Here is a 5,436-nt window from a genome sequence, read left to right on the forward strand (position 1 = left end):
CATATAACTATTAATTGTATAAAGTCTATGAAGTAATAAATTTTCATATAAGTATTAATTGTATAAAGTCTATGAAGTAATAAATTTTCATATAAGTACTAAATGTATAAAGTCTATGAAGTAATAAATTTTCATATAAGTAGTAAATATATAAAGTCTATGAAGTAATAAATTTTCATATAAGTATTAATTGTATAAAGTCTATGAAGTAATAAATTTTCATATAAGTATTAATTGTATAAAGTCTATGAAGTAATAAATTTTCATATAAGTAGTAAATATATAAAGTCTATGAAGTAATAAATTTTCATATAAGTATTAATTGTATAAAGTCTATGAAGTAATAAATTTTCATATAAGTATTAATTGTATAAAGTCTATGAAGTAATAAATTTTCATATAAGTATTAATTGTATAAAGTCTATGAAGTAATAAATTTTCATATAAGTACTAAATGTATAAAGTCTATGAAGTAATAAATTTTCATATAAGTATTAATTGTATAAAGTCTATGAAGTAATAAATTTTCATATAAGTATTAATTGTATAAAGTCTATGAAGTAATAAATTTTCATATAAGTATTAATTGTATAAAGTCTATGAAGTAATAAATTTTCATATAAGTGTTAATTGTATAAAGTCTATGACGTAATAAATTTTCATATAAGTATTAATTGTATAAAGTCTATGAAGTAATAAATTTTCATATAAATATTAAATGTATAAAGTCTATGAAGTAAAATATAAAGTCTATGAAGTAATAAATTTTTATATAAGTATAAAAAATATAAAGTCTATGAAGTAATGAATTTTCATATAAGTATTAAATGTATAAAGTCTATGAAGTAATAAATTTTCATATAAGTATTAATTGTATAAAGTCTATGAAGTAATAAATTTTCATATAAGTATTAATTGTATAAAGTCTATGAAGTAATAAATTTTCATATAAGTATTAAATGTATAAAGTCTATGAAGTAAAATATAAAGTCTATGAAGTAATAAATTTTTATATAAGTATAAAAAATATAAAGTCTATGAAGTAATGAATTTTCATATAATTATTAAATGTATAAAGTCTATGAAGTAATAAATTTTCATATAAGTATTAAATGTATAAAGTCTATGAAGTAATAAATTTTCATATAAGTATTAAATATGAAGTCATACAAGTTAAAAATTTAAAAAAAAAATCGATTGTAAAAATACTTTTGATGTTATTAGTTGTATTATGACCATGACGATATTTGAAAATTATATAAATTACCCACGTATATATGAGTTTTTAAATTTTAAATAGGTTAAAAGAATTTTTCCATATATTTTCGGGTTGGTAACGTCAACATGGCAGAGAACATTTATAACAAATTTGCACAAATCTGCTCAAATTGACATATACTGAAATAGTACTTATATGAAAATTTATTACTTCATAGACTTTATACATTTAGTACTTATATGAAAATTTTTTACTGCTAGGAAATGTATTATCTATACTAATATTATAAATGCGAAAGTCCGTTTGTTTGTTAAGCTTTCACGCAAAAACTACTTAACAGATCATCATGAAATTTTGTACATATACTCTTAGAGGTGTCAGAATGAACATAGGATACTTTTTATTACAAAATTTATAAATTTTTTACGGATTATTAAAAAAATTATTTTGGAAGATTATATATGTTTGGAAAATAAATTTGAAAATTTTGAAATTGAAAAACAAAAGTTTGGCAGAAATGATTGTTTGTCGAAAAAATTAAAAATGAAAGAAAACATAAATGTATAAAAAACGTAAATCAGAGAAATAACACAAATATTATTAGTTACTCTTATTAAATATAAAAATGCCTCGAAAGCGGAAATCGGCGCTGTCAAGAAATTCTACGCCGGTGCGTAAGGCTAAAGTTACACGAAATAAAGAATGTGAAGTTCAAGCAGAGCTGAGAAGGCAACAGCAAGCAGATCGACAACGTGTTTTGAGAGCAGCTGAAACTTCTCATCAGGCACGAGTACGTTCGAAAAGACAAGCTTAGCAGCAGGAAGCTAGAAGAGCAACGGAAACGCAAGAACAATTGCAGGCAAGAAGAATTAGTGATGCAGAAGTAAGAACCACGCGTCGTCGTAATTTCATAACTAAGAATTGGAATATATATAAAATATATTCTTTATATGGATCCATATCTACTATAATGATATCAGTTATTTATTTGATGGATTCGATGCGAGCGAAGCCGCGGGTAAAAGCTAGTACTTTTATATATTTGAATTCCTTATGTTAGTTTATTAGTAAGAAGTTGTTTTTAAATACTTATAAGTATGAATATTACTATACTTATATGATTTATGTATTTAGTACTTGTATGAAAATTTTCATACTTGTATGACTTTATTTACTTAGTATTTATATGGAAATATTTTTTACTTTATATGTATTTTTAAGTAAATATGAAAATGAAAGTTGATTTTGTGTGCCTTTTTATTCCTGGTTTTTATACAGTTAGTTTAAATAGAAATAGATTTTGTTTTATACAAAACTCTATATTCTGTACTAACATATTGTATATAATGAGCGTTTTTTTATTCCTGGTTTTTATACAGTTAGTTTAAATAGAAATAGATTTTGTTTTATACAAAACTCTATATTCTGTACTAACATATTGTATATAATGAGCGTTTTTTATTCCTGGTTTTTATACAGTTAGTTTAAATAGAAATAGATTTTGTTTTATACAAAACTCTATATTCTGTACTAACATATTGTATATAATGAGCGTTTTTTATTCCTGGTTTTTATACAGTTAGTTTAAATAGAAATAGATTTTGTTTTATACAAAACTCTATATTCTGTACTAACATATTGTATATAATGAGCGTTTTTTATTCCTGGTTTTTATACAGTTAGTTTAAATAGAAATAGATTTTGTTTTATACAAAACTCTATATTCTGTACTAACATATTGTATATAATGAACGTTTTTTATTCCTGGTTTTTATACAGTTAGTTTAAATAGAAATAGATTTTGTTTTATACAAAACTCTATATTCTGTACTAACATATTGTATATAATGAGCGTTTTTTATTCCTGGTTTTTATACAGTTAGTTTAAATAGAAATAGATTTTGTTTTATACAAAACTCTATATTCTGTACTAACATATTGTATATAATGAGCGTTTTTTATTCCTGGTTTCCTACAGTTAGTTTAAATAGAAATAGATTTTGTTTTATACAAAAAAATAAAAATCTATTATTCTATACTAACATATTGTAGAAATAAATATTAAACAATATTTTAGTTTTATTTGTGAGCTATTCTAATATTTACTTATTTAAAAGGATGGTTTTTAAATAAAATAAAATATTAATGTGTTGCACCCGAAAATACTTTATATCATATATTTATTATTGAAATAAATATAATAGAATTTGAAATTATTAATTTCAAATCAAGAAAAAAATGTATATACTCTTAAAAAAAGGTATATATATTACTATATGCATTGAAATAAAGTAAAATGTATAGAATGATATTATTTGAAAATTTTGCCAATATAAGAAGAAATATCGTTCTTACATAATAATTAAATAATAATATGTATAGAGAACGAAAATTCTTTTCACGATACCAAAACAAAAATTAAAAAAATCCATTACAAAATCACACATAGAAATGAAATATAATGAAAAAAAATATAGTAAAGAAAGAAACATAGAAAAATTGTTGTGTATATTGTAAATGTTTTTATGTTTTATGTTTTGTGTATTTGTGTATAATTTTCAAATAAGAAAATATCATTTTAAACTTTTATATAATATAAAAAATATTATATAAAAAAGAAATATATATTATTCTGGTTGATCCTGCCAGTAGTTATACTCATATCCGAGGCCCTGTAATTGGAATGAGTACACTTTAAATCCTTTAACAAGGACCTATTGGAGGGCAAGTCTGGTGCCAGCAGCAGCGGTAATTCCAGCTCCAATAGCGTATATTAAAGTTGTTGCGGTTAAAACGTTCGTAGTTGAATTTGTGCTTCATACGGGTAGTGCAACTATAATTGTGGTATGTACATTACCTTATGTATGTAAGCGTATTACCGGTGGAGTTCTTATATATAATTAATACAATGTATTTTTTATATATTCCTCCTATTTAAACCTGCTTCAGTGCTCTTCATCGAGTGTTGTTGTGGGCCGGTACAATTACTTTGAACAAATTAGAGTGCTTAAAGCAGGCTCCAAATGCCTGAATATTTTGTGCATGGAATAATGAAATAAGACCTCTGTTCTACTTTCATTGGTTTTTAGATCAAGAGGTAATGATTAATAGAAGCAGTTTGGGGGCATTAGTATTACGACGCGAGAGGTGAAATTCTTGGACCGTCGTAAGACTAACTTAAGCGAAAGCATTTGCCAAAAAAGATATTCTGTACTAACATATTGTATATAATGAGCGTTTTTTTATTCCTGGTTTTTATACAGTTAGTTTAAATAGAAATAGATTTTGTTTTATACAAAACTCTATATTCTGTACTAACATATTGTATATAATGAGCGTTTTTTATTCCTGGTTTTTATACAGTTAGTTTAAATAGAAATAGATTTTGTTTTATACAAAACTCTATATTCTGTACTAACATATTGTATATAATGAGCGTTTTTTATTCCTGGTTTTTATACAGTTAGTTTAAATAGAAATAGATTTTGTTTTATACAAAACTCTATATTCTGTACTAACATATTGTATATTATGAGCGTTTTTTATTCCTGGTTTTTATACAGTTAGTTTAAATAGAAATAGATTTTGTTTTATACAAAACTCTATATTCTGTACTAACATATTGTATATAATGAACGTTTTTTATTCCTGGTTTTTATACAGTTAGTTTAAATAGAAATAGATTTTGTTTTATACAAAACTCTATATTCTGTACTAACATATTGTATATAATGAGCGTTTTTTATTCCTGGTTTTTATACAGTTAGTTTAAATAGAAATAGATTTTGTTTTATACAAAACTCTATATTCTGTACTAACATATTGTATATAATGAGCGTTTTTTATTCCTGGTTTCCTACAGTTAGTTTAAATAGAAATAGATTTTGTTTTATACAAAAAAATAAAAATCTATTATTCTATACTAACATATTGTAGAAATAAATATTAAACAATATTTTAGTTTTATTTGTGAGCTATTCTAATATTTACTTATTTAAAAGGATGGTTTTTAAATAAAATAAAATATTAATGTGTTGCACCCGAAAATACTTTATATCATATATTTATTATTGAAATAAATATAATAGAATTTGAAATTATTAATTTCAAATCAAGAAAAAAATGTATATACTCTTAAAAAAAGGTATATATATTACTATATGCATTGAAATAAAGTAAAATGTATAGAATGATATTATTTGAAAATTTTGCCAATA

Source organism: Bactrocera oleae, unplaced genomic scaffold, assembly GCF_042242935.1.
Source record: "Bactrocera oleae isolate idBacOlea1 unplaced genomic scaffold, idBacOlea1 ctg00000009.1, whole genome shotgun sequence".
In the NCBI taxonomy this organism is placed as follows: Eukaryota; Metazoa; Arthropoda; class Insecta; order Diptera; family Tephritidae; genus Bactrocera; species Bactrocera oleae.